We start from the raw sequence: 23,998 nt of genomic DNA, 5'->3' as shown, positions 1-23,998 counted from the left end.
TTAAGAAGGAACATGTTTCACGTCTTAAAAAAAAGTTTGTAATAAGCCAAATATTTGCTTTAATGTTTTTGAAACAATCAGGTAGAGAGAAACTTTACCTACATCTCTTCAAATATTCTCAAAAAGAAAAGATGACTCAAGGCAGTACCAACAAGTTTCTCTTTCTTCAAAAATAATAATGTCACAGTTATATGATTGGTAGATAAATTCATACTACGCAGATGTAAGATGGGGTGGATAGAATGTCAAGCTACAATTTATATAATCAATATCAGATATAGTTATAATCTGTGATTTCACATATGCTCTGTCAGAGCTGTGTTTGTCTTAGCAGTCTTGAGAGGTCCTTTCCAATCTCAACTATCCTGTGATTCTATGATTCCATAAATAAATGATTTTTACATTTTTTTTTCCACGGGAAAAGCCTTTTTCTACGTTTCTGTTTCATAACTTAATACTTTAAAGAGAAGAAATTGAAACAGATCCTTCATTTCTTAAAGAAATGTAAATACAACTTTTCGCGCAAACTTTCCTAAGAATTTGCAGGTTATCTTATTATATTCAAACCACTTTTTTTTTTCTTTTTTTTTTTTTTTCTGGCTCACAATAACAAACAAACATTCCATACAGCATTCAGTATTCTTATGCTCCATTTCATCCTCTTGTATTTACAAGATTTAAAAATGCTCAAAAACTGGGCTCAAGTGGGATCATTCTAAAAGATATCTTCTATGAAATGCTCAGCAGCCACTGTAGTGGCCTGCAGAAAATCAGGAGATCCATGGCACGTCTTTGTGTGCTTTATATATCACCCTGGTAGCGGGAGGATGACCTGGTCCAGATCCCAGTCTTAAAACTACGATATCCTAACAATCTTTTTTTTTTTTTTTTAATTAATATTTTCCAGTCTCCCAGTTTTGTTTGATTGTTTTTTTATTTGTTTAACTGTTCTTTTACCTTGTTCTTGCTTGCTGTTGCCTCTGGGATACAAATTTGGAGCAGACATAGGGAGTAAGCTTCCCTTTACTTAACTGTAGGAAAGATATTTTGATGCCTAAAGTAGCTTTTTGGTGTCCCCTTAGGTTCTGGTCTGGGATCCAGTTGTTGATCTAGCAAAGGAGAGATATAATCCGAAGTCCTTTGTCAGCTCTGTCAGCCTTGTGCAGTTGCCTTAGATACCAACATTTCACTATAATAAAGTAGAATGCTAATATCCACTACAATTTTTAGCATGTGGAATTATGATTGTATTTATTTTTTTACCTTAGCTTTTTAAACTTTTTTTTTTCTTCAAGCTCTTCTGTGCCATTTTGAATGTCTCAATGTCTCTATTTTATGTGATGTCAAAGTATAGTGTTTTTTAAAAGATATGTAAGTAAGTTACTTACACTCAAATAACAGGCCTTAAATTTCAGATAGGATTTAGTAATTCCTTTATTTATTAAATATACTACATTAGGCTTATATCAGACACTTTACAACAGGACCTTATTTCATTCTATTGTGTTGCACTTACTTAAGTTGCAACTATTGCCCCTCTTAATTTAGCTGACATAAAGCACATAAATATTGAGGCATAAATATTTTCTCATATAAGTTAGTAGCGTGAAGCCTGCATAAATATAGAACTAAATCAGGCCCTGAGTAGCCTGGCTTAATTTCTCCTGTCCCTAGCCTTTGCAGTGCTTACACATATGACAAGGAGCACAGCTCTGATTCATAGTCTGTCTTCTGGCCTGCACCTGTGTCTCCTGACAATCTACTACCCCTTTGCTGAGCTGGTGGGAAAACCACAGCTGATACTGTAATCAGCATATAGAGAAAGGTTTGAGGCTTTTGTAAGACAGAAGTGAGCTCATTGTCAAAGAAACAAATTATAAAAATGGTCTGGAGAAGAGCCTTATGAGAAGAAATTTATTTTCAAGATTTGGATGTGGAAGGTGTGATCCTGTGAAGGTAAAGCTTTTTGAAAGGTTTTTGAAGCAACTTTCATGAAATTAATTTCTAGTGTCTATCAGAATTAGACCTAAATCTCGAAAGAATGTCAAAGATGAGTTGGCATTTTGTGGGCTCAGTCACAGCTGTAGTAAAGATGTTATTCAGTCAAGTTCTTGAAGTTACAGAGGTGAAACAGAGTAAAAGAAAGTCTGGACCAAGAAAGAAGAGAGATTTCCCCAACAACAAGATCTATTACTGCTTATAACCAGAAAGGGACTGGTGGACAGCCCAGCCTTTGTGACAAGTGAACACAAAGTTGCTCCCCCTTATGGTGAAGAGCATTACATTTGTTTGTATTTGTTCTGCATTCACTCATGCATTCAAAATGCTGCAGTATTTACAAATAATTACTCACATTTATTAGAGAGCCAAGTCCATTATAAAATAAGAAAAGTCACTGAAATGGAAACAAGTGTAGTGCATACGTACAATTTTTTGTTTGTGTGTGTGTGTGTATAAAATGACAGAGTTAAAGTGTGAGATTTTACCACAGACCTGTGAGAGGAACAGTTGCTGCCCCTGCTGTCAACTCCTCTGTGCCTTGTGTGGCTTCAGAGCACAGAATGCAGGGTGCTGGTGCTGATCCTGAGCTGTGCACCACCAGATCCTTAGGGAACCACACCAGGGGTACAAACTGGCAATGTTAAAAACTGATCCTGGGTAGCACCTAGTTTACAGCCCAGTGGCCATGAGGATTTGTTTTCAGAACACTGTTTTCTTTACAAAGTTTTGGTCTAGCTCCTAACCATCTTCTGATGTTCTTCTTAAGACCCTGAGGCTCTTTAGGAAATACCGTGGGGTGCAGAGCAGTCTGGTTCTGTGGCAGGGTCACTTCATTGCTGTTGTGAACAGTGTCAAATGGGATTGCTTTTTAACACGAGGTGCTTGAATAGACACGGAAGACCTTTCTTCCATATAAACTACTAACAGCTGAAATAGTAGATTGTTTTTTCAGTATTTATGTTTCTCAGTACTTAGAAGCTTAGACACACTCCAAGCACCTTGGTCACATCTTGATGTTTTACTAAGGTTTTCTGATACCTCCAAAAGAAAATATATCAGCAAAGTTTTAGAGTAAACTTTCCCAGCGTCTCTTTTTATTTAGATTTCACAAAAATACTGCAGAAGTTACATGAAGATCAAAAAGGTCAGACTTGGCTTTAGAATCTAGAGATATTAAGTATTTCATCAAGTTTATTTTTATGAGGCAGCATTGAAAAGCTTTGCTGAATTTAAATGTTGCATTGTCCTAGAGGCAAAGAAATAGTAAATCTACCTCACCCCTTCCTTTTATAGAAGATAATACAAGGTCAGCTTTCTGTGAAGTGGGCTTTCTTTGGGAGAGATTTGTAATAACTAATAGAAAGCCAAGGAAAATAAGCACATAGTTGTGCAAGTTTGGCCAGAAAAGCATCTGAATAAATAAAATATTAAAATCACTTCAGCAATTCAACATGATGGGGATAAAGTTTAGAGATTTTAGAAAATCTTAACAATAGATCCAATCCTCCTTTCATTCCAGGAAAGCTGTAAAAATGGGTCCTATCACAGGCTACTGTGCTAACAAAATATGCTTGTGATAACACATTCAGTATACAAAAGGTGGTTATGAGCCATAGGAGTGATTTTTCAGTTATTTTTATCTCTGTACTCAAAAGCATGATTTTGGTATCTAAGTCAATCCTTTTACTCCCATTGTGACAATGAGGTAAAATGAGAGACAGTTATATATGAATCTCTCATTCTTGGTATTCAGTAGTTTGGTTATCCTGAAACCTAAACAGAGGCACCTGACTGTATAGTGCACTACACAGGGCACCAGAGTCCCTTCAGACTGGGGTGACTAACTTCTGGGTACTTCAGTGCTGAAATCACAACGGCCAAATTTCTCTCAGGAGTTCACTTCCAGTTTCTAGCCTGATCTATTTACTTGTGTGAAAGCTGAGCTCTTCACAGCGTGTTACCTAGAGCTAACACCTCCAGCTGACATCAGCTCTGGCCTAGCCTCATAGGAACAGAGACAAGATGTGGGCAATGTGGTTTAATTAGAACATAACTGTATTAAAGGAACACAGAGAGGGTCATAACGTGAGGACTATCTTTTTTTTTTTTCTTTTTTTTTTCTTAGTTATTATCATGTTATAAGAATAGAGGACAGCAGCCCTGACACAGTGAAATCTCTTTGAACAGCTATTAAAGGGAGGGCAGAATGGGAACATTTTGTCTCTGCTGCATATGATGTGGTCATGGCTCCTTAAGAACCTTCTGATAACGTTGTATTCATCTTTGGCTTACTAGAGAACTAGATTTCCCCTCTGGAAAGTATCTCCACTGGATTTCAGGGACAATTTGAACATAATCTTCTCAGCCTACCAGCTCGCTGCACTGGTATAGAGAACATGAGGAATGTGCTGTTCTAATCCTTTTGCAGCGGGGGAAATTTTCAGCTTGAAGCCTGAAGGACAGAAAAGTTTTAATATGCCCAAAGCAAATCATAAAGCCTAATTCTATTGTCATGTGAATAATCCAGTGGACAAAAAATCTATACCATTCTGACGTATTCTGGAACACCAAAAGCATACCAAAAGTTTTGATACATACCAATTGCAAAACAAGCAGGTTTCACAATTTCCACTACGTTCTCAATTCTCCTTTTATAATAGGAATATGAGTGACTGCTTGTCTGTACCAATATAGGAGAAGAGTATCAATACTTTCTTCTTGGTGAATTGACTTTTCTTATTTATATCAATCAGGCACAATATTAATAACCTGCCTTCTACCTTCCCTCCGGTTCCTCCTTCCATATGACACTTTCAGCTTCAAGAAAAGCCAGGGTAGTCTTTCTGTGAAATAGAGATTTAATAGAATGTGTGAAAACTGTGGAATGAATACAAAAATTACCCAAACAATTAACCTGTCAATCAGCAGTTCCCTCCAGCATGTGTCCTCTCTTTCCTTGGTAGATCAAGGATTGTGGGGTGCTTTTCTCTCAGGGTCCTTACTGTATACAAGTATACTGTATACAAGCTAATCCAAATATTTCAGTATGTGGTTTTCTACTAATAATTCTTACTGTATAGCTGGATTCCTTTTGATTGTGTAATTGATTATTATTATTTTTTCCTCATTTAGCTATATACGTGATTAGGCATAAACTCTAACTGTAGTAATCTCATTACTAGACTCAGGCAAACAAACTAAAAAAAAAGAAAATATTATTTCATTCCATGGTTCTCAATCAACTATAAGTTTTTTTTCTTTTATTTTCTTTTTACAGAAAAATAAAGTGTAAAACTTTTCACGATTTTTTTAGTATCTAAGTCACAATTTAAGGTCAGCATGACCAAGGTTTGGCCTTTATGTCCTGTAAATAGGAGGAAGCGAAGTACGCTTGAACTATTTTTTGTTTGGTCTGCAGAATTTAATGACTGTTTAGATCTGAAAATTTAATGAGTGTTTAGTGATGACATGGCCTTAAAGTTGTGTCTATAAGCATCCCTGGAGAAATCTAATCTATGAGCAGCCCTGGACTACAGCAAGTGCTAGGATCTAAGAAGAGATCAAAATACTTTGAAGTCTTCTTTTGTAGTGGTAAAACTGATGTCTCTGCTCTTTATCAAAAGAATTTGCTCCCTAAACACAAATGCTGTTTGACTGCTATCAAGTTACTGGTAAAACTGAAATGAAACACCTGTATGGCCAACAGCTGTTGCTATTCAGTGATAAATGCCTGCCTCCAGCAAGACCTCAGGTTGGGTTATGTTTCTTGAAGACACTGTTTACTTCCAAGTCAAAAGGAGTAGTAATGATAAGACACATTAAAATGTCATAATGAGGCTTCATTACCAGCTATCATCACCATTAGCACTTTTTTATTATATTGTGTATATGTACATCTCCACTCATATATCTACCAAAATTGACACACCACCATATCACCTTTAATTGTTTTGAATGATTTGAGAAAGAATCTGGTTGAATATGAGAGCAAGAGTGGAAAAAAATATGTATTTTTTCTTACACTTCCATGTTATTGTCCTTTCCCATGATATTTTTTCCTCTTTTTTTTTTTTTTTTTGAGGGGGGGGGGAGGGGTGTTTTTGATATGTAGAATTTCTTGAATTACATTACTGAAAATGAACTGAAAAAAAAATTAGTGACATAAATAATTGCTTTTCCCTGACTCATCCAAGTTTGCTAGAGCTAAACAATCTAAAAATATTTCTTGACAGTTTTCTTCCAATTGCATTACGTTTGGAATTCTTTACAAATATTCAACAAACAAGTGCTCTTAATCAGGGGAACAATGTAGCAATGCATGACATTATACTAGGCAATCATGCTTCATACTGAACAATCAATCCAGATTGTTTTGATTACCAGATCTCTGTGATAGCTATAAATAACTAGGTAGGATGATGAATTACGTAGAGGAAAGCCAACATTGTGTTTCCTACGGGAGAGATTTTCAAAACCATCTCAATCTTGTTTCCCCCTTCAACTCCAATGCTGTTTTCATCTTTAAAATTAGCATCCTTTCTGCACTGTCAGATCCTGCATACATTTAGAAGGATGTTCCTCTAGACCTGTTTTATCACAGATTGCCTTTTACAGTAACCACTTTTGTAAAACTCCATAGAGTTCTCCCCCTACTATTTTTTTTTTCCCAGTCAGATTTATTTCTGTTTGCTTTCTGCTGCTGAATAGTAATACTGAAAATCCCATTTATTTTGGATACACTGCTCCTTTTTTCTTTCTTTCTTTCCGGGAGAACTCTGAAATACAATACTAAAAACTGTACTAAGAACTGTAATTCTGTGAATACAGGAAGTCATGTCTCCTGTGGAACCCAAATGTATGCATGGGATAATTTTTCAGCTTTTTCACGCATATGTTAAATTTTAGCAAATCTCGAACTGAGGAACTATTTGGTCTCAGATTTTTCAGTAGCTCTAAATCTATTTTTAAGCTTGATTATTATTAACATTCTTTTCTTTCTGGTGTTTCCATGTTACTAACAAGGTATGACAACAGATTAACCTCTTGTATTTGCCTTTGAACTTAAAACATAGGGTGGAAGTCTTTTGCTTTTATATTGATTATTTTTGCATTTGTGTATTTTAATATTCCATACTATTTTCAAGTAATAACCAATCATCTAACTCTATTAAAAAAAAAAAAAAAGGCAAATAAGGAATCGCCTGTGCTGATGAAAATTCTAGAGTTACCCAGTCTAATACAGTGATTTTTAAGCTCAATGCTCAGTTAATCACAGAAAGTCAGCACCAGTTTTTTATAGAAAGTAAGGAGAAATAGATAATATTTTCAGTCAAAAGAGGTTTTGAAAGAAGTATGAAGTGAGATGCAACTTACAGCTTAGTTCTGATGAAATAACCTAGATAATTTTAATCTAAAACAGAATGATTTCTGAAAAAAAAAAAGTTGAAAATATATTTGTATTGAGTGGTTAGGTTTATTTATATCATGTTTGAAATACTTTGAAAAAATATTGAAGAGTAATGCAAATGGAAGGGCCTTGTTACAGAGGTACTGCTTCATGTTCTATTAGAATGCTGAAATTACGATTTCCATTACAGTTATTTACACTATGATTTTCAGAAGTTTATAATTCATCAGCACAAATTCACTGCAGGTGAAAGCTTGGTGTACAACTTCTAATCTACAAAACCCCCAAAATCTTCTAGTAGGTTGGGTTGCTTTTATTAAGTCACAAGTTTCACAACAACAACAAATCTGATATCGACACTGTTTGCTATTTGTTCTTGATCTCTTTGATACATGAAATGTTTCTGTAAAAACAAACAAGAAACAGAAAAAGACACAGAAGCTTCCTCCTAAGTCTCATCTCTGTCTTAGCTGATGCAGAGGTACACAGATTGAAATATGTGATCCTTGAATATTCTGTAAAAGATTCTAAATTACTCTAGGAAATGTAATATGAAAGATGTTATTTTAGGCAAACTTTAACAATGAATTAGTTAAAAGAAAAGAAAAACAATCAATCAAACAAAGACAGAAGCAACCTTGCTAAGTGGTAACTAAATCTCTTTTTTAAGTTACTGGCCTGTATGGATGAATCCACTGCTCTCACAGTACTCTCGCAGGCAGGTGTGAGAGACTCACAGTCCTCCATTGCCTTGATGTGGCATTTTGTTGAAGGGTTCTACTGCTCCCATCTAGCCTACATGGTTTTATTTTATTTGTGTGGTAATCAGGAGCTGCAGAGATGGAGAGCAAGAACAGTCTGAGCCACTGGAAGGGAGTATTTGTTAGAATACCTGGACCTGAGAACACGGATGTGCTCCTAGACCCAGTGATATAGATGTCACCTAAAATGTTGGGGTATTATTGGATATATCAAAAGTACCAGTTCAACTGCTATGAATAATTTAGTGTTAAATTGCTAAACTGTGGTGAATAAACTATATGTGCATATTGATGCCATTCACTCCTGAAGAAGAAATCACTAGTATGACATTAGGAAGAGCTATTTGATTCACTCTGCATGTCTATTACTAGAATGTCATCTAATGCAGATGCATTTTGCATTGTAATCTGGGAGGCATTAGGCTTCATAATGAGTAGAGAATAGCTTAACAACTTTCTCCCATGAGCCCCATCAGCTATGGTCTTTCCTCTCAGCACAGCTGCCATGATGAAGAATGGAAAGGAATAATTATTGCGATGTATCAGACAAGCAGTCTTGTTGCCATGCAGTCTCAAAGTCAATAGTATATAGTCTGAATTGGATTTAAACTTCAAGATATGATTTATACCAAGTATTTTTTAAAAATACAAAACTTTAAAAATCATACTGTGGTTCATTACCTCTTGTTGCAATGAGGTATGTGGTAATGTTTCCCAGGAACAGGAATTCACAGAAACAATGAAATTCAGGACTCAATTTTAAATGGCCTCATGGAAAGAAAAATAGTTATTGGAAGCAGTAAAAATGAACAGTATGCATACTCTTAGCTGTTTTACACTGGCACAGAAAAATGACTTCGCCTGTTGTAATGACTGCAATTCTATAAATTGGGTTGAACCAAAAAAACTATGCCTAAACACACTTTGTTACACAAGAAGTTCACAGATTTTTCTCTTTTGTTCTGACATTCTGTTTGCTTGTCTGACAGTGGAACTCTACAGAATATAATCTTAGGAAAAAATATCTTTGTATATTGCATAAAATTGTATACAGCGGTATCAAATACACTAAAATCAAGATGTAAATGTGTTTACTATCTCTGTGTGAACTACTTTAGTCTTTCTCTTTCTTTCTGTTTCCAGCTTTTACTTTTTTTTTTTTTTAAATATTAAACGTGAGTTCCTTCCCTGCTGCATTATTTTCTCGTTTCTTTTTAGTTTACCTTCTTTGTCTTCGCTGCTTGTATTTAAATTCAGGCTGGAGTTCATTTATAATAGATCTCACACTGAAGTGATTACCTGAACTGCTTGGACTAAGTGATAGTGAAAAGGATCACCTCTTGCCAATAAGTTTTATTCTTATTCACCTTATTGCTGTTTCTCCAGCCAAGCAGTGTGAAGGAGCCTTCGTGTAACAGACAATGAGGTCCAATGAGTTGTTTTAAAACTTAACCTCACTACATTTCAGTGTACCTTCATAAGTTTGCCATCAATGCTTATCATTTAGCGCAAACCCCTGTTATATGCTTTCTTTTTCAAGTGGTCCTTACAGTTAATTTTGATTAAAGATTGCACTTTGAGCAATATTTCAGTTTCTTTTATGAACCAAAGAATGCTGCAAACCCGAATTCACCATTTCTCAGTTGCTACTGAAACTTTAGTGTGTTTTTCACAACATCCAGGCTTAGCCATTAGAGTTCATTGTTTATTAATTTAGAAAGAAGGTTGTTGCAAATCTTCCTTTGTTCCTTCATTTGTTCATTCCTTCTTTTCTTCCTTCTTTCTTTCCTTCCTTCTTTCTTTCCTTCCTTTTCTTTCTTGTCATTAGTGATCTTGTTATCTATCCTAGATTTGCTTTCCTGCTTATCTGCATTGCTGTTAATGACCATTAAGCCACGTATGGTTGTAAAGGGCTTCTTGCAAAGCAAAGGTGAGATGGCTGGCTGGCTGATCATTACAGTGTGTAAACATTCATATGAATTCCACCTATTGGTGTATGCAATGTAATAACTATTGGGACTAGGGAGGTTTTTACTCCCGGTCTTCAAGAGGTTTATTGAAAGGCTTAGAGACAGCTATTTCACCACTTGTGTTTCCTTTTCTCAAAAGCAGGGTTAATGTCATTTATTTCCTTTTTAAAGCACTTTGATATCTGTTGGGGAAAGGTACTATATAAATGCCTGCTATTAGTAACAGTCATACAAAAGGTAAAAACTAAAGGAAAAAAGGAAAACTCCAAAAATACACAAGATAAGATTGTTCAATTTTTTAAATGGACCTGCCTGACTTGATAGAAAAATTAAGGAAGATATTATAAAGAAAGGTCAGCATTATAAAAAATGAAAAGCATGTATAAATGAGAATAAAAGGCTTATGAAACACAGCAGCTCAAGTGTAAATACAAAGTATGAAAACTAGGACAGAATTTGGAGAGTGGCTTGCAGGGAATGCTCAAGTTGCTAGTTAGAAGTTGTTTATTTCTTCATCAGAAGTAGGAAGGCAAACAGGAATTTTGATGATGAGGGTATAGCAGGGGTACTCAGGTATGAACTGGACATAGCAGAGAAATGTAACAGATTTTTGTATCAAGCTACTATTGAAAGCTTTGGTAGATTCCCACTTGCTCCCTCTTCTTTACTGCAGAGGGGTCAGAGGATTTAGATAAATTTGTTGTTACTGGAGGAATTATGCCAAACAGAAAAGTTAGGTAATTCTCCAGGACTGGATGACATTCAGGAGCAATCTTTTGGGTAACTCAGATATGAAACTGTGGAGCACCTGGCAAAACCATGTAAGCTATCATTGCAAATAGTTCAACAATAACCTCTACTGTGCTAGAAAACTGGCACACAACTCCAATGATAAGAGGGACTGGGAGCCATGGAGAGGAACTACAGAGCAGAGACTGAGTTCCAGCTGGCAAGGTGAGAATATACTAAAAGATAAGATGCATGGAAAAGCACAGGATATCGGGAAAACCAGAGAAAAGATTCAGTAACTAGAAATCCTGCTTCACACATCTGCTGGACCTCTGTGAGGATATGTGTTAGTCTGGCCACCTAGGGCACTAATTCTTCCTTTTGTTCTCATGCAAGAAAGGTATGTCCCCTCTCCTCTATTTCCTAACTAATCACTCCAGTTAAATTTGAATCTTCTACATGTTTCAGGGCAAGCGTATATGATAATGTTAGAGTACCTTTTTCTTTCCCTCTTATGGAGGGGTGCCTTTGAATCTGGGCATCCTGATGTTTTTCCAGTCTCTCCAAGTGCACTGTCTTTCACTGTGGGGGAGTGAAAAACAGAGAAGGCCATAGCACTGTGCTAGAACTGTTCAGCTACAGCTAAAACATTAGTGTGTTATCAACACCACTTTGGTCACATATCTAGAACACAGTATCATACAGGCTGATATGAAGAACTTTAATGCCATACAAGCCAAACCCAGTAGGGTATGAAAAGAGTTTCAAGAGATGAGAACTCTTTGGTTTGGAAGACAGACAGCTGAGGAAGAATAGGATAGAAGTATTAAAAACATGAACAGCACGGAGAAAGTTAATAGGGAACAATTATCCCTTATTTCTCATAGGAACAGTCCAGTTCAGCATCAGATGTAATGGTCAGACTGCAGGTACAAATCAAAGAAATGGAAGTGCTCTTTCACACAGCAAGCAGGGAAAGCCTGGAGCTCATCACCAGAGGCTCCTGTGGAGGCTATCTGTGTAAATGGGTTTGAAACACTATTAGACAAATTCACAGAAGGGCTGTCAAATAGGATGCAGATGTAGCTTTTAACGGTAAAAAAATCTCTTTATAGCAGACTGCTAGAAGCTAGAAATGTAGTGAGAGAAAGTAGCAATCTCTGCATTTTTTATTCTTGAGTTCCCTTACCAAGCATTTAATACAGGCCTCTTGTGATCCAGGCTAAATGGAGCTTTGCTCAGATGTGTTATGCTTGCTTTTTTTCTTACGTTTATGCTCTTACTATTAGATTGCAGTTCATCTCAGGTTATACTTTTCCAGTAACACACTTTGAGTAGAAGAGGCCATGGAAGATAGAAACCAGGAGTTCCTGACAAAGATGAATCATTTAAAATGTTTCCCATCTACTCCATTGATTTGTGTTAGGTGTTCGAAACTAATTTCTTCCACAGTGGGTGATTTCCATTTGGAAACATCCCTGTTGACCTTTGTCTTCAGTTCTTGTTTAAACCATTTGTACGCCTTTTTTTCCCCTGTAAGTTCACAAGTCTAATTTCCTCCCCAGAGGGTGTCCACAGTTCCTTCAAAGCCTTCATTTCTTATCTGCAGGCTGTGATGTTCCTTGACAACATTCACACCTTCAGTTTGGCAGGTCATCCTGCTCGGGAAAAGAAGTAGAGGTGATTCTGGTTAGAGATGCACTGAACTAGCTGATTCTAATTAGAAGAGGTTAGAAAAACACTCAATTTCAGTCTGCTGCTTTCATTTCAGATAGTTTATCCAATATCTGAATTGGAAGCAGCAGGTATCTGATCTGAAAATAAATTGTTTTCCCTTAAATCTCAACCTTAGTGCATTTTTTTTTCCTGATGCTGCAGTCTGAGTTAGAACAGCTGCATCAAATTCTGTTTTGAAATTCTAAAACTCACAGCACTGTGATACTGACTGAAGTCAGTGAGGGGGGCTTTTAGGCAAATCTTTCTAAAATATTTGCTTGGAAGCACGTTCTCATCACTCTTCAGAAAACAGAGTTACAGAGTGAAATGGGGAAGAGTTAAAGAGCTAAATAGGGACAATTTTGAAAAAAAACACATTAAAGGCATTTGACCATAGTGATGTAGGATTATAAATAAAGTGCTTTCTTTATACATACTTCTCCAAATAACTCTCCTATTTTTCCACTTTATTCAAGTTTAATGATATTATATTAAACTTATTATTGAATTATATTGAATTTAAAGGTCTATTGGCAATCGTGTATTTTAACCAAGGAAGAGCTGAATCCGAATTTAAGATTGAGTTGAAATATCTAGCAATGTGAATATATCAGATTTGGTACTTTTGAAATTGTGCCTTCAACTAGGAGTGGTATTTAGGTTTAAGGCTTTACATTAATAATAAATAAAATGCAACAGTCAAGTATTGTAGATTAAATATTTTGTTAAGAGAAGGAACTTTTGTAGGCCCAAACATTTATCTCCAAACTGAGTCATCAATCCTATTACTCCATGTACTTTTTTTTTTTATACATAAATATGAATTTAGGTAAGAGTGATGCAGCTGATAACTTCCAAGCGCGCACTGCCGGCTCATGTCTGCCATCACTGTCCCACCACCAAGCCAGGAGTTGGGCAGCTGGGGGGCACTGGCGCAGTCCCACCCCCAGGCATCAGGCACCTGTCTGGTCAAGGCCTTGCTGGGTTGTGGGCACTCAGGTGGGCCTGACTCAGTGGGGCTCATGGCCAGGCAGGGCTGACTTGTGGAAAACGGACTCCACAGTCAGTAAGATTGTAAAGTAGGTATGTTTATTCAGCACTGGGCAGCATGGGGGGTAGCCCCACCAAAGTCGTGCGCACCTGACGCGGCAATTTGCCATGGTTGTATGCAGCAAAGAGTTACATATGCATGAAGTTTCACAATACGCCTATACATATGCGTAACCTGTCCCTGCTTCATATTAAAATTAGTTCCAAGGAGTAATTTCCATGAACTCCTCCCATCTGCGCTTGTGCAGTGTTTCCTGGTGGTGGTCGTCAGGGGTCATGGGGATGAAGGTTGATGACTCTTCCTCGTCACCGCTAGTTGACCTCTTGTCTTTGCACAGACTCAGTTGCTCCTTGGCTCTTGTCCATCCGCGGGACAAGTTTCTACCAGTTTCTTAAGATAGGCTCACACTCTTATTAAGAGACTGACCTTGGTAAGGGGCCCAAAGCTTCTTGCTTTAGTTAATTTGCACAATGCACCATAGTTAGCAAAGACACTAAGTAGCATCCTAGTTTAATTCCGTCAGCGCTCTATCTCTACTTGATAAGATTCTCCTAACTCCCTCTCTCAGGGCAGGGCTGTAGGAAGCTAGAGCCTGGCTCTGCTGTGGCCTCACTGGGGCAAGGGCTGGCAGTCCCAGGGTGACATGAGGTCCTGGGACATGGACAGGGTAGGGGAACCCCATGGAGGCTAGGCAGAGACAGCAAGGCCCATTAGAGTCCCCAGGGCCCTGACAGCCTCTTCCCCAGCAAAGCACTCACTTCTGAGCTGTGTGAACCTCCCTCTGCTCTCAGTGTTTCTACTTCCTTAATGAATCTTGTCTTCTTTTCAGTCCTGTGGAAACATGAAGGGTGAAGAGTGGTCCGATCAATATTGATAACATCTTATAGAAAAAGACATAAAATCCCAGGAAAATTATTAAGATTTCTGCCAGGTGAGAAGCTATTTTATTTGCTTAGGTGTCAGTGTTTCTGCTTTCAGGCATAATTAACACCCTTTCTTGTCTCTGTTGAACAAACAACATAACACGAGCTGTTGCATCCATTGTCTGTTTCAGTGTCTGGCACACAACATATCAGGTAGAAAGGAACTCAGATTTGTAATGCGGTGGGTCAGCACAGGGTTAACCACACTGCAAATAACTTAGGATTTTTCATATACACTGTGACACCTAATGCATGTGACAAATTTTTGATTTTGTGCTTTTCTGGCAGGTGATTGCTAATGAGTTTCTTGTGACTCTTTAGAATAAATATCCAATGATTACTAATTCATTTGGTGCTCCTCTGTAATGATGTAAACCATGTGGCATTACAGGATGTAATGTAGTTCAAAAATCCCACAAAATCCTCTACCTCTTGTCTCAGAGTAGACAAGTGTATCTGCTTTACTGTATCTAGATTTGGCAGTGCTCCAGTTTCTTTGATGTATTTTGTAAAAAGAGACTTGATAAGTAGGTACCAGTGTTTAGGGATAAGCAAAGCCGGTTTAATATAGATATTTTAATTTGATTGAGATTTGGCTTTTTTTTTTTAATTTTATTTTCTCTAATAACCCTTTCTTCTTCTACTTACTCTGAAATTCAATTAGATTGAGGTTTACTAGGCTTGGAAATGAAATCTTCATATTTAACTTAAAAAGATAACATTCAAATACTTTGCTATTTTTGTGGAGAAAAAAAAGGTTTTCACTCTTTTCTCACAGTAATGGAGAATAGGCTGGTTTTCCATTTAGAAATTGTTTTCCCAACTCCGAGACTTCTATTCAATAACACAGAACAGTGACTATTTTTCAGAAATATTTGAAAAGTCACGCTTCTACGTGCCTTACAATATTTGAAGTAGTAGTATTCCACCATTTTATCTTTTCTCATGCAATTCTTCATGTGGAGAAAGCCTCCTTTGTATTACATGAGATCGTCTCTCTTCATTCCAAATCATTTAGTTATTAGGTTTACAAAACTGAGCAGTAAACACTTGACCTGTGTTGCTGCTTCTCATATTGCAATATAAACAAACTGATGGATCAAAAAAGAAAAAAATTAAGGCAAAGACAGGTAACAGAAATGGAACTGCATTTTGCTGTTCCTTTCTCTGCTGAAGTAAATGAAAAGGCATCGGTGTACCTAGACTCTGTGCATGGCACAACCTTAAATATGTCTACGGCATGTGTTTCTGAAAAGGGGACATATAATAAACAGTATATTAGTGAATACGAGTGGAGAAAACATTGAATAGACCCATTTTCCTGAAGAATCAGGATTAATCGTCTCTGCGTCATTATAGTTAGATGTTTGTCTTGCATATCTTGAAGATCTCCAATGATGGATACACTCAACCTACTAAATAATCTGCTTCAGTGCTTCAATATGAATAGGGATATCCAGCTTGAATCACACTTCTGTCACAATACGCTTTTTCCTGTAATTTTGTATGATTAAACACAGGACCATGCCCATCTCTCCTCTTTCTGTTTTTGTGTTTTGTTTTTTAATAAATCAACTTCCAGTTTTACAACTCACACTGAAATAGATACAGATGGAGTTGCAGGGGCCATACATTTATCCTGATATATTTCCTTGAGTCATTTCAAAATTCCTTCCCTCCTTCCTTTTTTCTCTCCCTTCTTCCTTTCTCTCTTCCTCATCCATCCATATTCATCCACCTATCCGTCATGGTTATGGACTTAGTTAAATTAGATTTTGAAACCATTTCAGATTTCAGAATATTAGGTCCTCACCATTCCCATCTTAGAGAGTATCATGCAGTCTGCCTTACAGAAATGGCAGAAAAATAAGAAAAATATTATTTAGCAGGGAAATGTGGTTTTAGCATAAGAAATATCAGATTTTTTTTTTTTTTTTTGCGTATCTACAAGAGTTGCAGTTAAAACTTAAACTGTATTTCTGTAGAATATAGGCAGTTCAAGGTTCTGTAAACGTCATTCCTGACTTTACACACCTTTCCTGTAAGTTCCCTGTCCCATTTTAACCCCCTTTGTCTCCTTTAAAGAGAATCTCTTTGTATGCTAGGACTGATTTTTAAGGTTGTTTTTCATTGTTCGTGTGTTGTTAAAAATCAGCATCTGAAATGGCTTTGCAGCCTAAGGCTGGAGAGAGGCAGCAGGACATAGAGATGCAGGAGTTCAGCTTTGTTTTTCTCCTGCATGGCTGTTGGCACTCCCTCCATATGCTAGTATTCAGTCTCCCCCAAACTAGTGCCTGAAGCCTTCACAGTGTGTTGCTGCCGTAGAGCAGCAGGAATTCAAGGGTTTATCTTTATTAGATTTGATCACTCACTGTTTATGAGGCAGCACAGCTTGTGCTGGTAATGAAAGATCCTCCCCTTCCCCCCCCCCCCCCCCCCCCCCCCCCCAATTAGTTGGTCTTATCCTTCTCATATTCCTTACGAAAAAGTTTTATGTCAATATTGACAAGATGAGAGAAAGAAAATTAATTGACATTGCACAGCTTGAGTCTCATCCAATAAAAATTCCGTGAGAGCAAGACTGGACTCCAGCCGTTCCATCTTATTCTCTAACACTGTCCTAGAACATAATTAATACATTTGATGATGCTTGTGACACTGACGTTAACATTTGTTTCATATTACTTCAGAGTGCGTTCAGGATGTTATGAATCACTACACACAAAAGTAAAAAAACCAAACTCCTAATCCCCTTCACAATCAAAAAGAATAAAAAATCCACTAAGTTTTTCTTAGAATTGAGGAACTGTTTTATGGGAGTTGACATGGCGAAGAAACAAATGTCAGAAACCCAGAACTCTGAAGACAGTTTGTTTTGTGATAAAGGAACTGAATCTCACTAGTCTGAAGAATGACATACAATGCAAAGCAGTTAATCTTTTTGAGTTCCCTATTTCCAAAATGACGTAATAGTAGTTCTACTTACCTTTCCTCTGTCTTGCCTAGATAGATTCTAGACATTTCAAATGGTGACTTTTTAAGGCAATGTGTATGCATAACACCCAACCAAATCCAGAATGACAAAAAGATGAGGAAATCTTTAATCTCCATCTAAACTGGTAACTGCTTTGTATCAATCATATTTAATAATGATATAAATAGTAAGATAAATGGATGCCTAAGTGATCCTTAGTAGTTAACAAGTGCATACATAGAGCAGCAAAGCAATTAAATATGAAAAGAATGATCAGTACTACGTAATAATGATTTATAGGTCAAAAGAGCAACATAAAGTCAATACATCACTTTATTAATTAAATTAACTGATTAGAAAGTGACTCTGATGTGCTGCTGTTCACCTTGCACAAGCTGAGGTAGTCACATTGCTGATCATCTGCAGATGCCAGCAAACCATGTTTTAGCTGAGAGGAGTGCAAAACACCTTTTCTATAACAGAATGTAGTTTTGCGATCTAATGTCAGATACCATTAAGCACCTAATATTTTAGAAACACACACATGGTAGACAAACTGTGTGAAAGGTTTGTTAACCTTTGCACTGATGTGGTGTACTTCATTTCCAAGTGGCAAACCAACTCCTCATTTACTATCTATTTGTTTCTTTCACTCATGCTCTTCTCCCAGGTGTAAATCACATATACCTTGTGCTGGAAGAAAAAAAGTAGTCTGATAAGAAATAAACAAAATATAGCACCTCCTTTAAGGAAGTTGCCAGCATTTACAGTTCTTCATCTTTTTATCCATCTTCTCTAAGGTCTTCAGTTGTCTTCATGCCTGCAGTGCAGCTTGCCCAGCTGTGAGAATATTGTCTAGATTTGTAATCCCAGTTCCACATTTTTTTGCAAAGCAATGAAGCTGGAATAAAGAGCTGAATTTCATAATAGCACGAAATACAAGCAAAATGGGCCCCAGATGAAAGTTCCCATCCCCAGATGAAAGTTTTGTGGGAGACTGGGTTTTTAACTCCTTAAAGCTGATCCATTTATGGAACAATGTCTTAGACAAAGCTTTGATAGAGAGCAGTAGCCATTGGCGGAGATAGACATCAGGGCTCTTCACTTAAGCTGTTTTATGTCTAGAGTCTCATGGATAGTGGAATGGAATTAGAGCTACTACTTCGGAGACTTCAAAAGTCTTTCACTGGGATTTGTGATGTGGTGGCTGGTTTTTGGAAATAATCAGTATGTGCCAACTTGCTTGAAGATATCTCTAACCACAGTAGAAAAGAGATTAACATTTATTTCAGTTGTTAAAGTGAGAGACATGATTACAAAGACACTTAGAACAAAGGATGTTTGAATTGTTACAAAGCACAATGCATTTCTTAAGCAGTGTTCAGTAGGCTGAGTGTCAAAACAAACAAAAAACTAGCTACTTTCCAGGTGTTGGTTAATGAATATAATATGGTTGCTTTAAGTTCTCAAGAACTTTTTAATAGGGTATCTTCCTATAATGGTTATTTTCTATTTTTATTTATTTATTTATTGATGGTAATTACACTGTTGAGTCTGAATTTCTCTTCTCAGGATCTCATGCCTACCTTTTAAATGTTTTGGTCAGAATATGTTTTCAAAAATCTTCCACTTGCACCACAGTGCAATAGATCACGTCCTAAAGTGATGCACTTACATATGTCTCCTGACAAGATCTTTCATCTAACATCGTTATCTTCCCCAAATAAGATTAGTTTTTAAGGATACAAGAGTTTTTCTCATTATGAACTATTACCACATCCCTGAGCTTTCTTCCCAGAAAAGTTCATTTAATGTAGCAAACATATTTTGAATGAGCTATACACATTTCACCTATAATGGTGGAAGATTAAATTACCTTGCTGTTCACTGCCTTCCAACAAGAAAGCATCATATCAATCTCATTACTGACAAATATAAATTCTCAGTTTTACAAGAAAAACTTTTCCAGTTCCCGGCATTGCTGATAGGAATAAGTGTCTCAGTCTTAGATCTAGGACTGCCTAAAGTTAGCCTCACACATCTAAAAATAAAAGAAGCAACCTTTAAGTAACAAAACAGAATAAGATGTTAACTAATTGCCAGAAAGTGACTGGCTGACAATAAACATCTTACTGGACATTGCTAAATACTACTTACATATTGAACCTGTATTTAACCAGCTGCTTATAATTAATTGTCATGATTATTTTTAAAATGCCTATCGCAAACCCCTTGATAGTGTTGTCATGTAAAATGTACCTGATATTTTCAAGAGTATTTTTTTATTCTGTATGTTCAGAAAATACTATTACTGCCTGTGATTAGGGAACATCAGGCACTTGGACATGTAAATTATTATACGGGGGATTGCTGAAAGATGCAAAAAATAATACCAGTTCTTTTGCATAAACATAGCTAGCAACTGTGTTAGATCCTTGCCTATATGTCTCATGAAATGCACAATTGTAGTATATTATAAGGAGTCAACATTTGATAAGCTTAGGTTTGTGTTTGTATGAGTGAACCTAGTAAAGAAACAGAAGAAAATTGCCTCCCAACAATGACAATGCATCTCTAAGTGAGGGAAGATGTAATCTACAATGTTCATCAGTGTAATTAAAACTGGAACAAACTTTGCTATAATATAAATGTAGATTGTTTTCAAATTTTGTGAGAATTTTGAGCAACTTGATTTTATTCTATTGATTGAGTATGCTGGAGACATCTAATATTTCCTACTACTAAATATTAATACTAATTAATGCTAACTAGTGCTAAATAGGAATACTAATTAGAAATACTATTAAATAAAGATCTATAATAACCCTAGTTACCATATGTCTGCATATAGGTGTCTCCTATCATTTTTAAATGAATGGGAACTCATTTTCACTTGCAGTTTCCTTATTTTAGAGTAAAATTGGACCAGCTCTTCTGAAGAGCTCTGCTGTCATTGCTGATAACAACTGCAGTTGGGGGCAAACGTTATTTCTGTGACACATATTTATTGGTAGAAAAGAAAATTGTAAAGCTCACATGCATGTACTGTTTATACATGTACTACTTAAATCACAACAAATAACACAAGCCTAGCTGACATAGTTTTTTTTTTTTTTAAACTTAGAACAGAATTGATCTCATCTAATTTAATTAGTCTCAACTAACTCTAAGTCAGCCTTCTTAGTCTTTAGTTTAAATCAGCAAAGGCAAATATAATGACATGGCTTTTCATTTCACCTAACTGAGCACCTATTCTCTCCTATTTCAGGATACATAGACCGCACCTATTTCTCTCCATCATCTTTTAAATGGATTTGAGGTGCCTGTCTTTCATATGAATCATTAAAATTAATGTCCTTAATTTAAGGTAGATAAAATCTCTTCATAATATTTAAGAGGTCTGCCTTTTCAAAAGTAAATTGGGATCACCTTTCACATATTTTATGTATATCATGTATTTTGAAAGAGCGGAACTGAATGACATATTTGCTGCCTTCTGATTGTGCTTTTATAGACACTTAAGCATAGGAAAACTACCCTTATCAAAAAATGAGCAATTCAGACTACCTGAATTATCTTGTGGAATAATAATATTTTTTATTTCCTGGTGTTTATAATCAATGGTCCAAGTTTTCTTAACTTATTATGAGCTAAACCCTGAGTAACCTCACTGATTCTAATGATTTTTTTAAAATTATATTTATTTTATTATTTTCATAGGATAAGTTCTATGTAACAGAAAATGGAAGAAAGCTCACTCTTATTTCCTGTGAGTTTTTTTTTTTTTTTAGACTAGTCTATTCATAGTAAGTAACACAGTCCTTTTTGTAATCTATGTAGTCTACATTGGTGCTGAAAATAGAAGTTATTATTATCTCACACCTCAGATTGAAACATTAACCATAGAACTGGTTTTATGCATTAACATTCCTCCTGGCAAGGTAGACAGAAGATTAAAAGACTTCTCTAACAAAATTCTTATAATTTCACATTATTCAAGTATTATCTGAGATAGAGAACTATAGTGATTTATTGTGGAAAAATTAAGACACCTATTACTTGCCATGGGGAGTACAGACATACTGTTAGTTTGACATAAACCACATAAAGATATTAAATGTGACTCTAATTAGTTTTATTCACCACTCGAATCTCTGCAGTTAGATTCCTTTGATGCCATCCTGCTTCTATCTAACATGAGTAATGGGAATAGTTAGTGAATAATATTTCATGCTGCCACATTCCAGTAGAAGTGGTTTCCACTTGTATGCACAGTTCCAGTGGATGCACTTTGATAAAGTGGTAAAAATGAGAAGCTCATAACTATCTCATTTCTCGACACAAAATCCCGTAGATTGGTGATACATCAGCATGTGCAAAATTACCCTTTGCTAATACAATAAACCAGTTTGCTATAGCATGCTATGCTTACTTAATGACTGTTGTTCAATGCATCCTATTTGCTGTGTACCTACATAATGCTACTCAGCAATAAACATCAAATAATTCAAAATAGCTGTAATTTTACAAATCAAAACCAAACTCTCAAATTGTTAAACAAACAAACAAAAGCAGAAAGAAATGGCTTGCAACTTACCCTATAAGTTCCAGCCCCTAAATGATAAGTTTTCTGTTGACCTGGGAAAAGTTGACAAACGTGCTCCTAAACTAGGATCAAAACTGTGGTAAGTAACCTGTACAAGGACATGTAAAACCGTACAGTGGGTTGACCTTGGCCAGCTGCCAGATCCTTTCCACTCTTTCAATCTCCCTGCTCAACAGAGCAGGAGAGAAACAGGGGGAAAATAAAATTGAAAAGCTTGTGGGTAGAGATAAAGAAATCATTTACCTATTATGACCGTGGGCAAAACAGACTTGACACGGGGAAAACTGATTTAATTTTTTTTGCCAATTAAACTACGTTTGGATAGACAAATTAAAACAACACTTTCCCATACCACCCCCTTTCTCCCTAGACTTAACTTCACTCCTTTCCCAACTCCTCTACCTCCTCCACTAATACCAAGCAGCACAGTGGCATGGGAAAAGGGAGCAGTGGTCAGTCCATAACGGTTCCTTTCTGCTCTTTAATAGTTCATCTTATGCTCTTTCCTACCCAGGCTTCTCCCTTGTTCCAGCATGGGTCCTCTCCACAGGCTGCAGTCCTCCAGGATAAACCTGCTCCAGCTTGAGCTTTTCTCTCCAAGGGCTGTAGTTGCTTCAGGAAATAGCTACCTGGTCCACCGTGGTGCTCTCCATGGGCTACAGGGGAATCTGCTCCGGTGCCAGGAATACTTCCTCTTCCTCCTTCTCTGGACTCAGTGTTCATACTTTTGTTGTTTTTCTCCTTACTTGTCACTGTCAGGAGCACTTTTTTCTCTTTTTCAAGTGTGTTTTCTCAGAGGTGCCCCCATGGTGGCTTCTGGGCCCAGCCATGCCCTGTGGTGGGGTTTTTGGAGCTTGCTGGAACTGTGTTTTGCACGGGGCTGGCCCAGATTCTCCACACAGAGAGGTTAAAGAGACCTCCTGATCAGTTTACTGTTGAAACATCTCACTGAGAAGGTATGTAAGTAAAATATGCCCCTATATTTGTCACAAATAAAATGTTAATTGTATTTCACATTGTCTAGGACTTTGTGTGTGACTTGTTGAACGGAAAAGGCAAGGCGAAATGCCGTATTAAACTTGGATATGACAGAAATTGGCCATTGTTGTCTACACTGAACTGTGACAACAGTACTTGGATTACTTGGAGAGAGAGTGGTTTTAGTGGCTTTCAATAAAAAAATCTTGCATCAGCAAGAAGGACGTAAAGAAAAATCCTAAAGGAAAATCCTACATGTAGCCAAAAATGCCTGTGGGATAAATATATTAATAGTAAATAAAAATGCTTGCATGGCTTGTGTTTTGGAAAACAGCGATACTAACAAAATAACTTGGTTTTCCTCAAGAATATTACTTTCACTGCAGGGTTTTCCTGGTATAAGTGTACTGAAATATTGACAAAGTCTCTCCAGAAATAAGATTCAACTAAGTAGTTTTCCAGATGAACTATCTAAATAAATTATTATTTTTATTACATTTTAAGTTTGCAGCACTGAAATACACCCACTGTTTTTTTCAGAAGCAATCAAGGAAATCCAAAATAAAGAGGAGCTGCAGTGAAGAATAACAGTAAGAGAGCAGGAATCATGGTTATACTGATTAGAGAATAGGTTCAGGTTTAGGTCATGGCTTAGGAAAAAAAAAAAAAAAGTAATTGCTCCTAAAGAGAAAGTGAGGTAAAGAGAATATTCTATGTCATGTATGAGGGCAATATGAAACTTTTCTGTAATGTTCTGTTATGACCTTAATGACTTTCTTTTTTTTTTTTTTTTTTCTCTCCTGGCAAGCTGGGAAAGATAGGGGTGAAATGAGTTCTTAATTAAAATGAAGTGCATTGAGAAACATTGATGAGTCTCCGTTA

General features: G+C 36.6%; 2 long non-coding RNA genes across 2 annotated transcripts; one reads left to right on the top strand and one right to left on the bottom strand.

Moving 5' to 3' along the window:
- Nucleotides 1-1,890: 1,890 nt before the first annotated feature.
- On the top strand, nt 1,891-22,764 carry LOC310896066. The gene is made up of 3 exons (XR_014581159.1): nt 1,891-1,956; nt 14,465-14,566; nt 22,653-22,764. It is a non-coding gene; the product is annotated as an uncharacterized lncRNA (long non-coding RNA).
- On the bottom strand, nt 7,558-22,677 carry LOC310896065. Its single transcript, XR_014581158.1, has 3 exons — nt 22,130-22,677; nt 14,394-14,466; nt 7,558-12,526 (listed from the first exon to the last, which is right to left on the bottom strand). It is a non-coding gene; the product is annotated as an uncharacterized lncRNA (long non-coding RNA).
- Nucleotides 22,765-23,998: the final 1,234 nt, after the last annotated feature.

Source organism: Anser anser (genome assembly GCF_964211835.1).
Source record: "Anser anser genome assembly, chromosome: 3".
In the NCBI taxonomy this organism is placed as follows: Eukaryota; Metazoa; Chordata; class Aves; order Anseriformes; family Anatidae; genus Anser; species Anser anser.
The sequence above is the reverse complement of the archived record's forward strand: the minus strand, read 5'-3'. Positions and strand labels throughout refer to the sequence as shown.